The following is a 22,413-nucleotide window of genomic DNA, read 5'->3' as shown; positions in this document are numbered from 1 at the left end:
GGAGGAGGAGAAGAAGAAGAAGAAGAAGAAGAAGAAGAAGAAGAAGAAGAAGAAGAAGAAGAAGAAGAAGAAGAAGAAGAAGAAGAAGAAGACAATGACGACAAAGACAGAGACCTTGGAAGAGGTGTTTGGAAGTTGAGAAAATTCTAATTCAAAGAATAAGTGGGGGAATTCATGTGGAGGTCAGAGTGGGAGCAGACGTGAGTGGGGCCCGCAGAAGGAAACATGGCTGCGAAAGAATTTGAATCCATCAGCAAGTTTGGCCTGGCCTTAGCTGTGTCAGGAGGTGTGGAGAACTCTGCCTTGTACATGTGGACGCTGAGCACAGAGCCGTCATCTTTGACTGATTCCGTGGAGTGCAGGACGTCATGGGAGGCGAAGACACTCACTTTCTCATCCTGTGGATACAGAAACCAAAGATCTTTGACTGCCGCTTTGGACCCGGTAACGTGCCTGTCATCCCTGGCAGCAAAGATTTGCAGAACGTCAACATCACCCTGCGCATCCTCTTCCGGCCCGTCGCCAGCCAGCTGCCCGCATCTTCACCAGCATCGGGGAGGATTACGAGGAGCCGTGCTGCCATCTATCACCACCGAGACCCTCAAGTCCACGGGGGCTCGTCGACGCCGGTGAGCTGATCACCCAGAGAGAGCTGGCCTCCAGGCACGTGAGCGACGACCTCACGGAGCGAGCAGCCACCTTCGGCCTCATCCTGGATGACTCGTCCTTGACGCAACTGACCTTCGGGAAGGAGTTCACAGAAGCCGTGGAACCAAACAGGTGGCTCAGCAGGAAGCGGAGAGGGCCAGAGTCGTGGTGAAAAGGACCGAGCAGCATCAGAAGGCGGCTGGCATCTCCGCAGAGGGCGACTCCAAGGCGGCCGAGGTGATCGCCAACTCACTGGCCACTGGGGCGATGGCCTGATGAGCTGCGGAAGCTGGAAGCCACCGAGGACATCGCGTACCAGCTGTCTCACTCGCGAAAGTCACCTACCCACCGGCGGGGCAGTCAGTCCTCCTGCAGCTGCCGCAGGGAGCCCGCCCTGCACCCCTCGCAGGCTGCGCCCCGAATGCCTTCTTCCATTCCATCCCAGAAATGAATCACTGTGACATTTCATGATTGAGCTAGAGTGACAGAAATAAAAGCAAAATCACTTCCGCCCTCTGATTCTCCAACGGAGCTCTTTCATTCTTCCCGTACCCATGCATTTTTTATTCACCTCCCTATCAGAAGCTGTCACATGGCTCCAAAGAGGGGCTCTGGCCTGCGGGGACCCCAGCCTGGGCACTGGCAGTGGGCAGGACAAAGGCGGGGCAGTGTGGCAAGGACTGGGGGCGCGCTGCTGGCCTTCCCGGGAGCCCGGCACCGCCTCCCTGTCCTTTAGTGACCATTCAAGGACCAGGGGAAGGCGGCAGCTCACTGTAACGGGCACCGTAGATGCGCTAGAATCTGCCCCTGCGGAGGTGGGTGGGCCTCGCTTCGCTGTCCCTCTGGAGTCCTAGAACTAGGATGGACCTGGATAGTGAGGCGAGAGGAGCCGGGGCCCAGGTACGTGCTGCTGGAGACTTCCGGCCCCGTTTCCCCGGGGCCCCAAGGAATCAATCATGGGAAGAAAGTAAATGTGTGTCAGCCTCGCTGTCAATAAACAGCACCTAGACCTAAAGGAAGAAAAAGAAGAAGTAAAAAGAATTCAATAAGAGGACTGGAAGAGTGGCAATCTTACCTGGCACTCAGGTCAGCATGCGGGTATCCACGAGTAAAGGCAGAACCGAACCTGCTAAGAGCAGAAGTACACAGGCCTTCAGTACCGAGGACGAGTGGGACATCCAAGCACAAGTACTACCCGGCCGTGATGGGAAAGGGTTCACAGTGCAGGCACGCCATGCTGGTGACTTAGTAGAAAATCTCATAAAACGCTGCAGTACTGGATGCAAGGACACCAGCTGGGCTCGCGAGATGTATGGGCTGTATACCTAAGTCATGCCTAAATTTTCATGTGTAGCTTTTTCTAGTGTGTGCTTTTTCCTGTATTGTAAATTCCAAAAGAAGAAAAAAGGTCTCTTCCTGCCAGTTTTATGGCACCTGGCATGGTACCCTGGAGTGGGCATCAGTTCACACCCCACTATCAAAGTGTAGAAATGCTGATCCCTCGCCAGTGCGCCCCATCAATGTTGCGGGGTTTTAGTATTTACTTTTGCCAATGTATGCTTTTTGAATAACATGGTTTTATTTTCCATTTTTGTACACTGAAAGATGTACTTTTTACATTTATCATATTTTAGATTTTTCAATTTAAATTTCTGAAGTTTAAGGGGTTTTTTTGTTTTGTTTTGTTTTGTTTTGTTTTTGTGGAACCGGGAATTGAACTCAGGCCCTTGAACTTGCCAGGGAAGCGCTTATTCCACTGAGCCATCTACCCTGCCCCATAAGGATTTTTTTTTTCTCCAAACGCCTTCAGGGCAGGTTTAGCTGAGTGGAGTTGTGGGGATCCAACTACAGCAACCTGAGGCTGACAGCTTTGTGGCAGCAGCCACTTAAAGAACTGAGCTAGGGCCAGGCCCCCAAGTTTAAGTTTTTTTTACTGTCTATCAAAACTGGCTACTGTCCTGAATTCTATCCCCAGCCCCACATGCTGTGCAGGCCTGAAATGGCACATGTTGGCGTGTGCCGGCAATCCCAGCATTGAGGAAGCTGAGACAGGAGGATCACTACAGTCTGAGTTGCGTAGCAAGACCCTATACCAAATACATGAATAATTAAATAAATATTTTTAAATGGCTATTGTAGTATTAAATTTTGATTTGTGATAAATTATTTTGTAGACCAGCTTTAATTTTGAATTATTTTTATTGAGTTCAAAAAATAATCTTGCCTACACAGTTTCTAGTACATTACATACTCTTTCACTTAATCTCCAAAATTTTTTGAAAAGTAGATTTTTATCATTTCACTGTTATAGCTAAGAAAAATTTAGAGACATAAAACTAAAAAATGTACCAGAGCTGCTAGTCAATTTTGGCAGTCCAAACTGATAAGCTGGAATTTCTACCCAGCTTTGGTTGAAGGCAACTCTCAGTCTGAATTTCATACAAATGTTCTAGGGTTTTCATAATTATATTTGGGCCCAAATTCTCAGATTACTCCTTTGAAAGTATTTGTATTGTCAAGAATCAATGAAAACTGTTTGGTCAAAAAGAAAGGAAAAAATAAGGAAGAGAAATCGTGTTTCAAGTATGTCCTCCACCCCACTGTCTACCTCTGCAGCTGGAACATGAAGTGCCACATCACAGACTGGGGGTTACTGTGTCCCCACAAATGACAGCACCCCCTCCAGCTCTACTCTGCCCTTTCCTCTTCTTTTACATTTAAATGTGGACTTTAAAATCTTCACAGAGACAAAGGCACAGATATTATGAATCAAAATAGTTTCAGCCTGTCCAAATATAAAATAGGTTGATTGTTTATAAAGTGGGGGAGAGCAAAGAATTCACAGTGGTACTTTGACTTGAACCTAGAGGGTCTGTCAGCAAGCCCTCAAGCATTCAGCAGTGGGGCTTTTAGAGCTATGGGGTTCTAGGGAATGTGATGCTGGAAGTAAGGGTGTGAGGCTACTAAGTTAGTCCACTGATTGGTTAAGCATAATTCTGGGTGTCAACAGTGGGACTCTCCACCCTGGGTGTGAGTGCCGCCAGTCCAAAGGGTGGGTGGCCTGGATGGAATGTAGGGGACAGAAAGAAGCTGCTACTTCTCTGTTTTGCTGCCTTCTGCCTGCCCTCTCATGTTCTGAACTGTCCACCTCTGCATGCCACCTGCTTTGGAGCCCGCCTGGCGTGGACTGAAGCCTCTGTGAACTGTGAGCTGAAAGAAACCTTTCCGACTGTAACTTAGGGAGTAGGGTGTTTTGTCTCAGCAACAAGAAAAATAACTAAGACATCTGCTAACAACGCAGGAACAGGTTAAACTGTATGCTCATTTTGTTACCTTCAATTTAAGTTGTCACTTAGAGATGGTGCCTTGTACATTCTGAATGTTATCTCCATGTAGAAAAGAAAAAAGAAATGATACCAAGAAGATGTCTGTATTTTTATAAGTTAAATAATTTGCAATTTTCAAAGATCTATTTGAAATAAAATTACAATGTTCCAATTTGGTAAGAACTGAATTTTCCCACCATACACTAGGTAATCCTGTGTTCACAGGACAATTTTATCACGAAATAAGCTAAATCTTTATCAGAAAGATACGTTCTTATACGGGAAGTTAATGGCCAGTAATGTGGCTTATTTTATTAGTGCTCCTTTCAAGATTTTGTACTGCTCTGTGGCTATAATAATACAACTAAAAAGCACACTTATGCAGATTTTCTGTATGTTGTTTTGTTCTCAAAATTATCAGAGAAAGTCCCTTGGACTTGCAAAACTGCACATGGCATCTCCTGAAGACTGTTGTCCTTCATTCTTTCTGTAAATTCTAGTACCTGTGGCTCCAGGTCATCCCTCTGCCAGATACAGTTGTCTCCTTCATCCTAAAATATTGTATTTTCCTTTGAAGTAACAGCTATTTTATTCCCAAGTAACCAAACACACTTAAAGTATCTAACAAAAATAACTGCTACATTTTCTTTCATATCTTAAAATGCTTTCAATTAAAAAACATTTCCAGAGAGAGAGGAAAATTGCCAATGCTAAGATTTATGTCATAATTATATTCATTTTGAAATGTGATAGATATTAGGTGTTGTGGCAGATTGTGAGATAATATTCATCTCTTTTGTAAAACATATATTCCCTTGAGGTGTGTAGAAACTACTGGGTGTTTGGACCAGCATACGGCATTTTCCATCTCCTGGAGAATTTTTCTCATTAGGGTTTTTGCACAAACAATGAAAATAAATGTGTCTTGTTTCTGTCTGTGATAACTCTGGAGAACTGAGACTCAGTGCCCCACCCTATGACAAGCACTAGAACACATTTCTATGTCACTGGGCTACTGGGTGAACTGTGCCACCATTTATAGTTAGGTTTTCAATTTTGTCCTTCAAGGGGAAGAGTGTCACAAGTTCTTCTACTTTGCTATTGGGATATCTAATTTTTTTTTTTTTCAGAACCAGGGATTGAACTCAGGCCCTTGCACTTGCCAGGCAAGTGCTTATTCTACTGAGCCATCTCCCCAGCCCTAAATATAATTTTTAATGTGGGGCTGGCTGTGCTCATTTTAAAAAGTTCACTCATTGTTTCAGGAATATAAAACAACAATACCAGAATTCATTGCCAAGTGGTAAGTTGTGGCATGATTATCTTTTAAGAGAATGTGCAAGGAAAATTGGATTGTTTTCATGTCCCCAAAGAAGATACCAGGTTTGCACACCTCAGAATGTATGTTCCTTGTGTCACTCCCTTCATCTCAAACTCAACAGAGTCCTAAAAGAATGGACTAGAAATGGGCTTGACGCAGCTGCCTGCATTGTGACCAGAGGCACAACCTGTCACTTCCTGTTCTCACCATACTCTCTTCCTGAGTGTGCTTCTCTGCCTCAAGAGGACCAGCTCCTGCTGTGGTGACCAACATTCCTGAACTATCCTTTCTCTAGAGCTATTAAGGAAGCTAGGATACAACCACACTTAGATGATGCTAAGAAAGAGAGGTGCCTACAGCTATGTCAGAACTCTACTGAGAGGAGCAAAAAGGAAAGGAGAAAGGAAGGGTGAGGGAAGGGAGAGAGGAGGAAAAGAAGAGGATGGAGGGGAGGGAAGATGGAGGGAAGGAGAAAAGAGGGGAGGGGAAGGGAGGCGGGGCAGGGTGGGGCAGGGCAGGGTGCGGTAGAGCTGGGCAGGGCAGGGCCAGAGTGGGCATAGTACCTTCTCAACTACTACAGGAAGGTTTAAGTTAAGTGTAGCTCTCCAGCAGCTCTTCTCTTTAAATACTACAGAAGAAAAGAGAAAGGTGGTGTGGAATGCTCAGAACAGACATGCTGACTGTGTCCATTCATAAGCTGAAGTACTGTGAACCATCCTTATGAAACCTGCATACAGGGGTCATACAAAGAATAACTGGAGGTCTTGATGACTTTTCCTAAGTCATTCAACAGAGTGACACTAGCTTCCACATTTGGACATGGCCTTGGTCACAAGGTTAGACTGGAAGCCTCCTTCTTTGATAACACAGATTAATAGCATATTGTGACCCTAGGATCAAGTCTTGCTACCCCTATAGCTATCATGATACATAGATCACCATGTTTTTTCCATAAAAAATTTATTCTCTCCTGAGAAAATACAAAATATATGGATATCTTATCTGGATTATCTGATCTTAATTATTTTCACATGCCCTAAAAACACATTTTGACTTCATACTGAGCACTTTTTACAATTTAAACTCTATTTAAAACTAGTAGTGAGTCCTGTGGAGTTTACAACTAAGCAACTGCCTGATCAGTTGTGTCAATTTGAGAAGTTAAAAGCTTAACTAAATTGGTTCAGTAATTCCACACCCTAGGGTATGGAAGTCTTACCCTAGAGTAACTCATTACTTACAGGATATAAAAGGGAACTGAGCGAAAGGGTGGAGGGCTCCATTTTCTGGGAGGAGCGCTAGCCTTTGCAATCAGCTTAGACATTGTCTTCCGGCTTCTAGCAGAGTCTTCGACTTCTGCCTTGGATCCTTCAGCCTTCCCACGTAGATTCATCACATCCATCGCCGACCCATCGGCCCCCGATACAGCTTTTCATTGTAGACCAATCAGCCTTCTCATATGGACTTGTACAGAACATGGCAGAGAGCTCCAGACCTTGGACTGAATCCTTCAGTCTGCAGTATGCAGATGCCCTCTGCACACTTTTTCATCTGACTCTGTGACTGGCCATCATAAGCCAATAGTGTATTTTCTTATACATTTGTACATCTTATGTTATATCTTTTCCTCTAGTAAATCCCTGAGTGATACAAAAGCTAACACCCATTTTAATTTCATTCACATACTTACTAGCCCCCAACATTTAGCCATTTCTCCCTACTCAGCACAGAACCTACCCAGGAATTTTAGCTGGGTACAAAAAAATTGGTATTTCCCTACCTTTTTGCAGCCAGCCAACAGCCAACAAAAAGCCCAAGGGAAGATGAATACATTTCCTCTGCTTATCCTCTGCTTCTAATTGGAATGCAGATTTTATGGCTGGAGCTAATGGAGCCATCATTTACAATGAGGTTACTTCAGAATGAAAGTAATTCATGGTGGGACATGGTAGAAAATCTGGCAGGTGCCCTCCTAGCACTGGATTGCATTCCTGGAATTCTGAAATGGAAATAAACTTTCATCTTCATAAATCTATTGCTTAAACTTGAAGTTACGGTCCTCAAGGTTGACTAATCCTACCCAGTGTAGTCCAGCACTTTGCCTATTCCTATGGCCCCTCATCTCACTTCTGAGCCACACCTGTGGGACCTTTTGCTCTTTCCTGGCTTCTTTTCTACACAGGGCCTTCCTAGTGCTTATTAGAAACACCAGTAAGATTAATTCTCTGACTGAAATCTTTCAATGGTTTCCCACTGCACTTAGAATAAAACCCACACTCTTTAGCATGGTCCCCTCAGTCTATGGCATCTCATATCAACCACCACCAGGCATCTCACATGCTATGCTGGCTTTTCTTCCCTCCAGGATGTGATCTACTCCTGCCCCCAGACTCTCTGCTTGCTGGCTCCTCAGATTGGAGTGCTCTCTCCCCATGCCCCATATGGTGAGTCCTTCTTCCCTTCAGGTCCCCTGCCACTGACAACACCATGTGATTATCTGTCAGCACTGTCCAGGTTTCTTCCCTCTTCTTCCATTGGAAGTTAGGCTAAATGAGAAGGGACATCTTTAGTTTCTTTGATTAGTTTGGTGCTCTACATGTAGAAAGTATGTGGGTTCAGTAGATGTTCAGTTTTAAATAGTGTTTTTAGAATAAATGAATGAAGCTTTTCACCCGTACAGTGTGAAAGTTAGAAAGGAGTTTTACTTAATACGTAACTATAAAAAATCTATCAAAGATTCTGCACAAACTCCCCTCATCCTCACCCACCCACAGGACTAGGGACTTTCCTCTCCTCCAATGATGCTTATAAGATCTATGAATTGTCCTTAATCCATTGGAATCCTAATTGTGCAATCATGCATGTACTTTCTCCTCCAGGTGAGAGCTTTTGAAGACCATTGACTTTGTTTTATTTAACTTTCCTTTCCCTAAGTCAGACACAGTGCCTGGCACTAAAAACCATCCTGCTTATGCTCATAAGTGTGTGATTTCCTTTTTCCATGGCTCCTGCTTCTTGTCTTATACACTAGATGGTCATCTGTAGTCACCACCCTAGCATACCCCCAGGGATTTGTGGTAAGAAAAAGAGCTTAAGAGAATTCTTCAGGCTGCCTACCATCTCTACAGCCTGACACCAGTGGGCAGCTGCTCCTTTAGTGACTGCCATTCATGAGTGTGAGCCATGTAGAGCTAGTGCTGTCACTCTTGGTCCCTGGCTGCCCATCCTGGGGGAGTTGACACTCTTGGGTGTACAAATCCTTGATATGGGACACTGTCTCCTGAATTGCAAGATGTTTGGCATCATGGCTGGCCTCAACCTAGTAGATGCCAGCAGCAACCAGTTTGTACTGCTTTGTGTCAGCCATAAACATCTTCACATATTGTCAAATGTCCTCTGGAGCACAAAATCACACCCTTTAATTCATCACTGAAGTAGTAGGAACTGAGCAGGTCTCTCAGACTCTGCCCAGTGTGTGACTTCTGTGACACATTTACTTCAAGAGGCAAAAGGGGCAATTTTGCCCACCAAGACAGGCTCAAAGTGGCTTGAGAAGAATGGAAACTAGCCCATGGTGGCAGGAGTCCAGGGACAGCTCAATGAGCGAAGCCTAGCATGTCAGCCAGAAATAGCCTGGTTGTGACAGGTGAGGTATGCAGGCCCAGTGTCTTAAATGGTTTTATTCTGTTGCCTTTAGGCAGAGCATCCATCACTTTCTGATTGACCTCAGGTCTTACTATTCCCTCTTGCCTACCCCACCCCCATCACTGCCTTCTGGATCAGTAAGAGCATGAAAGGCACTTGAATCTGTAGTCCCTAGTATACAACAGCAACAATTGCTGGTGACGTGAACCCCCTTGACAAGTGAGATGTCCTAGGAAGTCAGATCTGCTTAGTGCATGTCCTAATTGCTGGCAATGCGAGATACATAACAGCTCACAGGTATGCGGCCCCATATAGTTTCATGGTAACAAAGCCTGGCCCATATTTCAGGTTTCATGAAGACTGTTGGAAGTACAACACACCCAAGAACACCACACAAAATTATCCTGGTTAATGGGTGCCTGTCTGCCCCATGGAACTGCTAGGCTTCTGAGGGTGGCCCCCTCCTGCGTCAATGTGCCCCCTAGCAGCAGTAACATCCTGGGACTCAGAGTCTGCCTTTGAGATCTCAGCCCTGTTCCCATCACCCCCAAACCCTAAAATCCCAGTCTTGCTTCCATTCAGTCTTCATTTCCATCCCTGGGCTGCTGAGTCTGTAGATGAGAACACATTTGATGCAGCGGCTACACCAGACAACCATTGTCAAGGTCATCTGTTCCACAGCCCACATCCACATTGCCCTGGCTGCCACTGCTCTATGATCCAGCAACCCAGCCCTGAGCCCTTTGGCCTTCTTCCTCCCCTCCCACCAAATCCCCATGTCTGCAGCTCTCACATCTCCCCTACTATTTAGAAGAATCATCCTCTTCCTTTTCAAAGCCAGATCTCCACTGTGCTCCTAACCTATGCCTGTGCTCCATCTTAGATGTTGCTCCAGGAATTACTTCAGAGCCCCAGCTCTACTCATACCTCTCCTCCTGTCTGAGTCCCTCCTCAGAAGCCATCCCCTGCACTTCATCCATTCACTGGAATTGCTTTTTGAAAAAAATATATCACTCATTTTTTTCTTTTGCATTAATTTTAACACATTAGACACACACAGGAAAATGTAAGGAAGGTAATAAAATCACATGTAATCCTACACCTAGGAGGTGATTAGTCATTTTTAACAATGGTTGTTATGTTGCATATTGTTATCTTCAAAATAGTTGCTCAGATCACCACATATAGGCTTGCAAAATTGATCAAACAATTAAGCTTTAACTGTTCCTTTCAATAAACTGTTAGAAATTAATAGTACAACTATCTTTGTTATTGTGTAAATATATATATTTTTTCCATTTCCTTTTTTTTTTCCTTTCTCCTTTCCCCCATCCCAGTTGTTCATTCCTTTGGAGTAGTCTCTTTCCTTTTCACATATAACAATTATACATTTTGGAATTGATTTACTCTCAGTTTCTCACACTAGGGAGACAATATAATGTTTGCACATGTGATTCTGACTTATTTCACTAAGGAGTATGGCCTCTACTTGCATCAATTTATGTATAAAAGCCTGGAGTTTATCTTTCTTTATAGCTAAGTGTAGTATACTACACTGTACAAAAATAACATGTTTTTGTATCCATTCCTCAGTTGATGGGCATTTGAGTTATTTCCAAGATTTAACTATGACAAATTATGCTGCTATAAATGTGGCACACATATATTGCTGAGTATGATGCTTTCAGTTCTTCTAGAAAAGTACCCAGGAGGCGAATAGCTGTGTAAAATGGGACCTCTAATCCTAGATTTTAGAGGAATCTCCACACTGATTTCCACAGTGGTTGAACCAGTCTATACTCCCACCAACAGTGGAGAAGAGCTCCTTTTCCCCACTCTCCATACAGTATTTGTTATTTGTTTATTTCTTGATGATAGCCATTCTTCCTGGGGTAAGATGGGATCTCAGCGTTACATTAATTTGCATTTCTTGACTAACCAATAGTATTGAACATTTTTTCATATATTTACTTGATATTTGTACTTCCTCATCTCAGATGCCCATTTTGGGGTTGTGTCTTTGAATTTTGGGGGCCTGATTTTTAAATTCTTTATATGCTCTAGATAGAAGTCCTTTGTCTGAGGAACAATTAGCTAATTTTTTTCTCAATTTGTGGATTTTGTTTTTATTCTGTTGGTGATATATTTTGATGTGCAAAATCTGTTCAATAAGGTACAATCACAGTTGTTGATCCTTTGAAGTATTTTCTATGTGGTTTGAGTTTTGTTCATGAACTCTCTGTCTAACCTTATGTATTCAAGGTTTCTACCTACTTTATTTTCCAATAAATTAAGTGTTTCTGTTTAAATATTTACATCTCTGATCCATTTGCACTTTAGTGCAAGGTGATAGAAATGGGTCTAGTTTTAGTCTTCAATGTTGGATCCCTTTGTCAAAGGTAGGGTAGTTGGGTGTACTTGTAATTATGTCTGAATTTTCTAATCTGTTCCATTGATCCTCAGATCTGTTTTTGTTTCATTTTGTTCTGGGTTGGCTTGGTTTAGCTTAGTCTTTTTTTCCCCAGTATCATGTTGATTTTGTCACAATATGTTTGTAATATGATTTCAAGTCAGGGACTGTGATGCTTGATGCTTCCTGCCTTGCCTTTTTTGCCCAGTATTGCTTTCGCTATTCTAGGTCTGTTCCCATTCCAGATGAATTTTAGGAATGTTTTCATTAGATTTGCAAAATATTCTAATGCAGGACTGCATGAAGTGTGTATAACAAGTTTGAGAGTATGACCATTTTCACAGTGTTGGCTCTCCTATCCATGAGCAAGAAATTTCTTTCAATTTGCTGAAATCTTCTTTGATTTCGTTTTTCAGAATAGTGTAATTTTCATTGTATAGATCTTTCACTTCCTTCATTACACTTATTCCTAAGTATTTCATTTTCTTGGATGCTATTGAGAAGGATATGTTTTCCCTAATTTCTCTCTTAGCAAATTTCACCTCTCAGTTTGTATACAGGAATGCTATTGATTTCTAAGTGTTGAATTTGTATCCTGATATGTTACTGAGTTTTCTTATTAAATGTAGAAGTCTTTTGGTGGAGTTTCTGGGGTCTTCTATGTAAAGTATCATGACATCTGCAAATAATGATTATTCAACTTTTTTCCTATCCATAATCATTTTATTTCTCTCTATTGTCTAATTGCTCTGGCTAATGTCTCAAGTACCATATTAAATAAGAGTTGTGTTTATTTTGTTCCTCATTTTGATGTCGAAGCTCCCTCCCTCTGTCCCTTCCTCCTCTGCCTTCTTCCTTCTTCTTTCCATCCTTGCCACCACCGCTGCCCAGGACTGTTGGCTGGGGGACAGCTTGGAGCAGCAGCCAGGAGTTTCCTCACTATATAACCTCTCACAATTGAGTGAAAGCAACATTGTTTCTGGAACACCTCTCTCTTTAACAAAACATAACTTATACCATTGAGCTGAATGTGCTGTGCATGGAACTTGGGAAAAAACAATGTATAAGTTTGTTGAGCCTTACCCTCAGATGCAGTCCACCTATAACTACAGCATGTGAGGAGGGGCTTACCCACCAAGATATTTTTGCCCATTCCCAGTTGAACTTCCTGTTTGAGGACAGCAATTTAATGGGAAAAGAAAAATGAGACAGACTGCGAAACGAAACACGATACCACTGCTAAATCTTTGTGGATCCTGCAAGATGAGCCCCCGTCTTAGAGGCTGGAGATGAATGGAAGAGAATCAGAAGAAAATCTTAATAAGTCTGAAATAAGTAAGTATTTGAGATTGCACTTACGTGGAATTTGCCTGTGAATTTCGAGTCTTTCCCTCTGACCCAGGTGGCCCGGGAGAGTGGCCCACCCCACATGAAGAGCTTTGTGACCAGGGTTTCAGTTGGGGAGTTTGCAGGGGAAGAGGAAGGGAAGAGCAAGAAGATTTCCAAGAAGAATTCTGCTATAGCTGTGCTAGAGGAGTTGAAAAAGCTACCACCTCTGCCAGCCACTGAGCGAGTGAAGCCAAGAATAAAAAGAAAACCAAACTTACAAGTTATAGACAAGCCCAGAATATGGCCAGGCAATGACTCCAATTAGCAGACTGGCCCAAATCCAGCAGGCCAAAAAGGAGTAGAAACCAGAGTGCATTCTCCTCACAGAAGGAGGCCTCCCCTGCCACAGGGAGTTCATGATGCAGGTGAAGGTCGGAAGCCATACCGCAGAAGGAACAGGCACCAACAAGAAGGTGGCCAAGCGCAATGCAGCTGAAAGCATGCTGGAGATCCTGGGTTTCAAAGTTACTCAGGCTCTGCCTGCCAAACCAGCACTCAAGTCAGAGAAGACACCAGTTCAGAAACTAGGGATGGAAGAAAAGTAACTTTTTTTGAAGCTGTTTCTGGGGATGAAAATGGGACTAGTCATAAGGAGGATGAAATTAGGATGCCTTATCTTAGTCATCCGGAGCTGCCTGCTGGAACTCCTCCCATTGTGCATGAGGTTGCCCAGGCCATAGGAATCAGTCAAGGGCATTATACCGAAGACTTCTCCAGAGTGGCTCCAAATCCTCCTAAGGCTACAGTAACTGCCATGATAGCCTGAGAATTGTTGTTTGAGGGCACTTTGCCCACAGCCAAGACCATTTTAAAGAGTAACATTTCTTCGGGCCATGTACCCCTGGACCTCTCACAAGACTTTCTGAGCAGCTGGACCATCTTTCCATAGTCCAGGATTCCAGGTCAAATACACAGACTTCCCACAAAAAACCAAAAATGAGTTTGTATCTCTTATAAATTGTTCCTCTCAGTCACCTCTGATCAGCCATGGCGTTAGCAAGGATGTGGAGGACTCCTGCCATGACATGGCTGCGCTGAATATTTTAAAATTGCTATCAGAGTTGAACCAACAAAGCACAGAGATGCCAAGAACAGGAAACAGACCAGTGTCTGTGTGTGGGAAGTGCTGAGCTTTTTCTGGCCATGAACCATTATAAAATCCGACATATTACTGAAAATACTGAAACTGCTTTGAAAAAATTGGAATTTCTGATACCTCCAGTGGGCTAAGAGACATGGTGGGTAAGAATGTGGTATGCCAGGGACACACTGGGCGTTGTGGCCAAGCAGTTCTGCTGGCCTTGACCCTTGCACAGAAGTTGTCACTGAGGGGAAGGAGGAGCTGCTCAGCAGCTCATCCAGGAAATCAGCAGCCTATGCCCAGGGCCTTCAGTGCTTTGTCCATTTTTCCCTCTTTTGTGTGAAGGAAGAAGCAGAAAGAAAACTGGCTCACTCATACTTTGGGACAACTCTGGATAGCCATACCAGAAAGAGGCTTTTGATCGACCCCAGAACTAAAACCACCAGAGAATCAGATGCTTCCTACTCAGTGTAACCTAATCTTCCTAGCATGCTCTGCCCCATCTCACGCAGTGCCCACTCCATAACCACTGCTTTCTCTTCCACCAGGGATGCCTATTCTGAGTTTCATTATTTTCTTTTGATTGATATGACACTATATAAAATTTTCATTTGGGAATTTCTCTATTGTATCTAGTTATATACACAGTTTAGAAACTTGTCTGAGACTGACTTTATCAGTAATCTAATCAGCAAAGATCATATCTATGTGTACATGGTTATACATTTTTATTTTATTGGACTATTTCATTGATTCAAATTGCATGCCTTCTGGTCCAGCAAAAGTCCTGGACTTCTCAGAAACTTTGGCAAAGTCTCCCACAGTTGTATAAATTGGACAATTTAGGAATTTTAAACTTTAGCTGATTATTTGGTCCTTTTCTATTTTATTTGTATTTTTGTTAATGCAACAGGAATAAAATGAACTTTGATTCTGTTTTAAAGATTATTAAAAAATTGTGTCTATACATACAGCTCCTAGGGATGTAGTACTCACTACACTACATGCAGGAAGTGATCTCCGTGCAGTGTGTCCAAGCCTGCATGTGGACTTTCCTTGAGTGCTTGATGCTAGTAATGACATCTCCATGTAAGGCTGAGAAGAATGACTGTTCTGCGTGCAGCTGTGCTGCTTTCGATGTGCAACTGCACACAGCCGTGTACCTGGAGGTCTGATCTGGCCCAGGCGACCAGCACAGTAGCCCTGCAAGTTAAGTGCACTCCCACTCATTGTTTATACTAGAACATTTTCTCCCCATGGAATGTAAGTAAAACTTAAGTGTTTGTCACCAATAAATGGTAATACTAAAACAATAAAAAATAAATAGTCAAAGCTTTCAGATTTTGTTCATTTAGTATGATGTTGGCTGTTAGTTTGTCATAGATGGCTTTCCAATTTTCTGTAGAGTATTTTTTATCATGAATGGATGTTGGACTTTATGAAAAGTTTTTCCTCCATTTATTGAGGTGATCATGTGATTTTCATCTTCATCTCTGTTGATATAGTATATTACATTTATTGATTTGTGTATACAGAACCATTCCTGCATTTCTGGGATGAATCCCACTTGGTCATAGAGTGTAATCCCAATGATTTGCTGTATTCCATTTGCTAGTATCTCACTGAGAATTTTTGCATCTATGCTCATTAATAAGTTTGGTCTGTTGTTTTCTTTCTTGGTTGGATCTTTCTCTGGTTTTGGTAGCAGGGTAGTACTGGCCTCTAGGAATGAGTTAGGGAGAATTCCCTTTCAATTTCACTGAAGAGTTTGAGAAAAGTTAGCGTTAAATCTTCTCTAAATTTCTTGTAGAATTCAGCTGTGAACCCATCAGGACATGAGCTTTTCTTTGTTGTTAAGTTTTTAAATACATTTTCAATTTTATTGACTGATACTGGGTTAGTCAGAATTTTTATATCTTCTTGATTCAGGTTTGGTAGTTTATTTGTATATAGGAATCTGTCCATTTCTTTCCTGTTCTCTATCCTGTGAGAGAAAAAAATTTTTGAAGTAGATATTGATGATTTTCTGAATTTCTATGGGATCTGTAGTGATTTCCCTTTTTCATTCCTTATTGCATGAATTTTAGGTTTCTTTCTTTCTTTTTTTGATACACTTAGCTAGCCAACTCTTCAATTCATTAATTCTTTGTATTGTTTTCTTTGTCTCCATTGCACTAATTTCTGCTCTAAACTTTATAGTTTATAGCTTCCTCCCTCCTTTGGGCTTTGAGCTTGATTTGTTCTTTTATTTTTTCCCTAGAAGCTTGAGGCCCAGCATTAGGTTGCTTGTTGTACTTGTTCTGTTTTTCTGATGTGAGAGTTCACCACTAGGAATTTCCCTCTAAAAATTGCTTTCACAGAGCCCAACAGGTTCCAATACATTTTATCTGCATTTTTGTTTGACTATAAATATTGTTTAATTTCTTCTTTAGTTTCATCTGTGACCCATTGGTTTTTCAGGAGGGTGATTTAGTTTCCTTGTTTTTATGGAATTTTTGAAATTTTTCAGTAATTTCCAGTTTCATTTCACAGTGGTCAGATAATATACATGGGGTAATTTCAGTGTTTTGGCACTTATTAATGCATGTTCTATGGGCTATTCTATGGTCTGATTTAGAGAATATCCTAGGTGCAACTGAGAAAAGTGTGAATTTTCATGTTGGTAAGGGGAACACTCTGTAAAGGCCTAATGAGTCTATTTGTTTACAAGTTTGGATCAGTTTTACTTTTTTGCTTTTTTTTTTTTTTTTTTTTTTTTTTTTTTTTTTTTTTTTTGTCTAGTTGATCTAGCTTTCTGTGACAAAGGGTGTTAAGGTCCCCTGTCATGATTATGTTATTGCTTATTTGATTTTTCATGGTGACTAGTAATTTTAAACTCCATACACACTTCCCTTTCATAGATGTATTTTTTTTAAAGTAAAAGTAGACTCACACTTTTGTACAATGTGGTAACTTTGGCAAAAATCAGAGGCTTGTGCTCCACATCAAAAAACCTACACTTTTTAAAAACAGTTTCTTGATACCTTATTTAATTTATATACTAAACTTTGCTTGGCTGCATCCTCAAGGTTGTATACAGTTGGTGTTATGAATTTTGCAGCTCTGTGTAACAACATCCAGGGCCTCCTTGACCTCTAGCCCTGTGTATGCACTGGTTATTTTTTGGGGTCCCTTCCAGCGGGAACCTTGGCACTAAGTGAGACATGCATTTTAAGGCTCTTGTAGTATATTGCCAAATTGATTAATAAAGATGATTGAATCCAGGTGAATGTGAAGACCAGTGTTGAGAGTTTGTTTGTCTGTCTAGGTTCATGCATAATTAATTTGTTAAGTGAATACTTTGACATTTAGTTTCAGGCCAGAGGTACTACTACATTTTGATTTCCCATTGGTTCTTTCTTCTTCACTAAAACAATCTACCTATTTTTGTCTTGTTGCTTTTCTTTTAAACTGGCTGTCTTACTACTCTTTTTTAAAGTATCCAGTTCTATGAATGAATAATGTTAATATTTCTTTAGTTTTTTTTGTTAGGGATACCTTTTCATTTCATCATTTGTCATTCTTCTTTAACTTATCTGAGTGACTTAAAAAAATTGTATGGAATCAAACCTGTTCATCTTTCTCTTCCTTCTCCTCTGCTCCTCTTTCCCAGTCATTTTGCTCTACCTTTGCTCCATCTTTTCTCCCAAGCAGGGGCAAACATTGGCCACCAGGGCCACAACAACCCTGACCTGGTTTTCCTCCTGCAGCTCAGACCACCATTTTCTGCCTCCTCCCTCAGGCCAAGCCTCTCATCCCAGTGTCCGTGGTCCTGACTCCAGTCTCCTCTCTTTCTTCTCTTTCTGCTCTCCTCAGGGCAGGCACCCTTCCCTGAGAACATACCCACCAGCCCCCCAGTTTCAGCCCCCCTCACCCAGCCTCAGAGTTTCATGCTCAGCTATTTGCTAACCCTGCAAATGCAGTGCCCGCAGCACTTTGACAGAGCCTAGCCCCCTCCATGTGATCTCATCATTGGTGCAAAGCATTACAGTCCCTCTGCTGCCCAAGCCAGAAGCTCTGGGACGTCCCAGGAAGCACACTCTGCTTCCTGCATGTGTGCAGTCTGTGAAGGCTCCTGGGATTCTTCCCTTTGATTCTGCACTAGACCATTCTCACCCCACATGCCTGACTTACAGCTGATGAAGTTACTATTTACACAGCTATTGGATTTTTCTTTTACATTTTATATAAAAAATAATTAGACACTAACTTTACATCAAACAAATTGGTGTGCTTATTTATTGATTGATTGATTTGGCTTTTTTTTTTTTTTTTTTTTTTTTTTTGAGACAAGGATCTTACTAGGTTGTTCAAGCTGGTCTTGAACTCACTAAGTGGCCCAGGCTGACCTCAAACTTGTGGCAACTTCTTCCTCAGCCTCCCTAGTGCAGGGATTATAGGTAAGCACCACCACACCAAAGTGCTAGGCTAAGCAATTCAGACTTTAGGATGTTTGGTGAATATATTCCCTCTTTAAGTCTCAGTTACATAATATATAAGGTAGAAATCCCATCAACACTTACTTTGAACAGTTGTTCTACAGATTAAATAGTGTTTAGGGTGGTATCTTTCACAGTGTCCAACACAGATCAGCTATGCTAATCATTTATCACACTAGTTCTGGATATATATCATAAGGCAAGTTGCACCCGGCTACCACAGTCCTCCCCCATCATTGTTGGTCCTCTTCTTTCCTCACTCTTTCATATAATACTAGTTATCCAGAATGCAAATCTTGCTCATCACTCCAGTTCCTCTCTCACTAGCTCCACCCCATGAGTATAAGTCAGTTACACTACTGCCACACAACAACCATCTCCAAGTTTGTGGAGATGCATGTTTAGTCTAGTTTGGCTTCAATGGGACACAGTAGGCTTTCCTGGTATCTGGGGCTTACACCACAGTCTAAGCTTTAAAAATGTGCTCCTCTTGTGTTTGTTTTGGGGCTCAGGCTGAGAAGCCATCATTACTTTTTCCTGTTTTTGCCCTGGCTGAAAAGCTAAGCCAACCTGGAAATGACATCACATGGCAAAATCCAGCATCCTTAAAGCCAGGACATACAGCCGCCCATTGTGGGAGGAGTGAAGAGGACATTTGCCAAGGCTGACATAATGCCAACTATGACATTGTGGCTTTCGCTTGTACATTTGGCATACCACACTCCCTGAAGGACCTCACCTGCCACCTACCTTTCCTCCCTGTGACAAAGGGGCATGCCCCCTAGATGGCTCAACTCAGTGGTCCCATATCAATCAAGCTTTACCAAGCAACCCAAGAACAGGCCTTGTCCCCCCTGGGCTCCTACTGCAGGCTATTCCTGGGCTCTTTCTTGCCTTCATTTTTCTGTTGCCCCCTCTGTATCTGGTATTCCATCATTTTTGTTGTTGTTAAATGGTTAAATACTCAAGGCTGATCTAACAAGCCTCTACATAATCTACCCAATATAATATTGGCCTTTCTCAAATAATTCTTTTTTAAAAAATTTGAAAATAAATCCTCCTTAGCAATTTCAAACCAAATATTCTTTGTGTGGGAAAAACTTCAAACAACCATCTGATGATAATCCTATTTTCCACAGAGGGGCCTTGGACTGAGCACACAGGGCCACCATTAATACAGCAATTTTACAGTCAACTAGTTCAAACTGAGATGAATGAAGAGCTCCCTCACATTCACGGGGCCTCCAGACCCAACCCCATGCCCCAGCTCCCCCTCCGTGGCTAGGATACCATGTTCTGCTCGCTCTCCAGGACTGTGTTCCCTAGCCCAGCCCTACATGCTCATGGACCACTCTGCTCTAATAGTATGCACTCCTCACTTGCCCTGGCCTGCTCCTACTCCTCCTGGCATAGCCTATGGGAATCTTCCCTAATCCAGCACAGAGCAAGTGCTCATCCTCCAATATACTGCTCAAAGAAACTTCCTGGGTGAGACATGGAGCATGAGATGTTCTCTAGTAGAAATATATAGAAGACAAAATAAATAAAAAAGAAAAAGTAGAAAAGAGTGAAACAGGCAATTATTTGTAATAGAAAGACTATTGATTTTCCTTTTTTGATACATAGTCTAAATTATCCCTCAAGAAAAGTAGTAATGCATCTTTAAACAGATTTATTGGTTCTAGAAAGGGAAAAATGTATTATTTAACTTCAATGTTATTGGATTTTTCTTTTATATTAGATGTAGAAATAAGACAGAGGAAATGGGACAGGGAAATTCCTCCAAGGATTGCAATAGTTTGGGACCCTCAAGGTAAGATAACTGACATTTCTCTCTAAACAACAAATTCTATAAATAAAGAATCATTTTTCATCCACATAAATAACATCACACATTTCAAATAAGCATATTTTCCCACAAAATGCAAAGTTCTCAAAGTTGAGGTAGACAGACTACCATGGATCTTCTAGGTTTCCAAAGGCCCAGCTTCTTTATTAGAAAGGATTTTCATCCTCGGCAGATCCTGTGACTTCCGTGATCCTTGAACTAAACTCTCCTTGTTTGAGTGGGGTTCTCTACAAGTCTTTATCACGTTCTACCTCTCATTCCCTGGTTCCTTAGGCCAGAATGCACAACCCACGTGGGCTGGGGCCTCACAGACTTGCAGTTTGTAACCATGAACCATGGCAAATGGAGAGAAACACATCAGCCTCTCCCGGCACTACATTAGAAGTCAGATTTCTGGCTCCGTGGGCCACAATACCTTGGAGTCCCAAGTCTTTCCCAGTCCCTGTCACTGACTTTGCAAACCGTCCCAAGCAGATGCCAGTATCAGAGTCAGTCCCAAGGGAGGCGGTTGTATCGCCACCAAGAGAAACTAATCACAACAGGAAAGCATTGTTCTGATACAAAGTGCTCTAAAAGCCATGAATAGAAATTCCAAGCCCCAGTTATAAACTGAAAACCTTATAGTGTTTATTCTTTTTAGTTCAACAGGTGAGCTTTTATTTGTGATAACCATTCTCTCTCAATTAACTGAGAATACATCCAGCATGACTAATTGTAGACTAATCCACAAGTCCAAGGGCTGTATGGTCACACAGCAAGTCCCAGACTGCCCTCCTTTGTGAGGTCCATACATTCAGTCTGTGTGCCCTACACCACATAGCAGTTCTGTCCTCTCTCCAGGATAATTTTCATATATTTTTCTTTATACTCAATATGATGTGCCAAATCTCTGAGGCTGTTCTGCACTCATATTCATGGGAATAATGATTAATAAGACCAGATTCAGCACATTGTATCCAAGTGCTACATTCCATTCTAGCCTGTGAACTAGACAACCCTCTTCAGTATTAACCATGAATCATGGCATGACATCTTAAATAGACTAAGGAAGGCCCAGTTTGGTGTACTGGCACATGTCTGTAACTCCAGCACTCAAGAAGCTGAATTCAAGGCCAGCCTGGACTCTATATTGCGTTCAAGTCTCTCTGAACTGTATAGCGAGAACTACTTAGAAAAAAAAAAGCAAAGCAAAATAGTAAGACTTGGAATGTTAGTAAAGCACAATTCTGGGTGTGTCTGTGGATGATTAACACATACACTAACAAACTTGAGTGGTAAGACACCCCCCCCCCAGAGGTGTGTGACACCAGCCAACAAGCTTGTAGCCTGAACAAGGCAGAAGGACAAAGAAGAAAGTAGAAAAAGGAAGCTTCGGAAAAGCTCTGGTCTTCACCACTGCCTTTGGACATGGCTCTTCAGTTTCTCCAGCCTTCTAATGCAGACTCACACTAGCAACTCTCCGGGGGCTTCCAGGCCCACACCCCTGGGCTGGTGTCAGCAAAGGACAGTGTTCTTTGTACCTCTGGCTGTTCCACTTCTATCTTTTTAGGCTGAGATGCTACCAGATCTTCCGGCTCTCCAGCATACAGACCACCACTATGGGTTCTCCCAAGCTGTGTCCTGTCTACCAAACAAATCCCCTTGTAAACTTCTACATATATTTTCTATTTATTCTGTTCCTGTAGGGAAGCCTAATACCCCTGTCAGTGCCACAAGATGAAAGCAAGAAGCATACTGTCCACCCAAAACACCATGACATGATCCTTCTGCTGTCTTTTACTGTGTCCTTCTCTCTCCCTCCCCGCAACCAGCACCTCTGCCTATCTATTCTACCAACAGCACTCAATAGTCTCCTATATGGGGACCGATGTGTTTGTTTTTCTTTGTTAAAAATTTTTTTATTTATTTAAAGAGAGTAAAAAATAGGGGTGGTTGTATTTATTTTTTTTTTTTAGTGAAGGGTCCACAGGGTGTTCAGGATCTCACTACTAGATCAGACTCATAGTGATCCACTTGCTTACAGCCTCCCAAGAGCTGGGATTACAGGCGCCCACCACCACACCCAGTCTCAATTGCCATTTCAGTGCACCCCAGGGGTGGGCCCAGAACAGCAGCCCAGGGATCAAACCCCCAGCCCCTTTGCTTGCTTGCAGGTGCTTTAATCTGCCGAACTATTTAGCCAGCCCTAAAAATAATTTTTAAAAAGCCATTAGGGAGACCAGCGTTATATCTTGTCTGTTTTCCAACATGTGCATCTGGGGACATT

The 22,413-nt window shown here is 42.4% G+C and overlaps 2 pseudogenes; both read left to right on the top strand.

Annotated features, from left to right (window-relative positions):
• The first annotated feature begins 225 nt into the window (after nucleotides 1-225).
• Nucleotides 226-1,119, top strand: LOC101574562 (annotated as a pseudogene).
• An 11,290-nt stretch (nucleotides 1,120-12,409) lies between these two features.
• Nucleotides 12,410-13,893, top strand: LOC101562644 (annotated as a pseudogene).
• The last annotated feature ends 8,520 nt before the right edge of the window (nucleotides 13,894-22,413 follow it).

Source organism: Octodon degus, unplaced genomic scaffold (assembly GCF_000260255.1).
Source record: "Octodon degus isolate 3935 unplaced genomic scaffold, OctDeg1.0 scaffold00120, whole genome shotgun sequence".
In the NCBI taxonomy this organism is placed as follows: Eukaryota; Metazoa; Chordata; class Mammalia; order Rodentia; family Octodontidae; genus Octodon; species Octodon degus.
The sequence above is the reverse complement of the archived record's forward strand: the minus strand, read 5'-3'. Positions and strand labels throughout refer to the sequence as shown.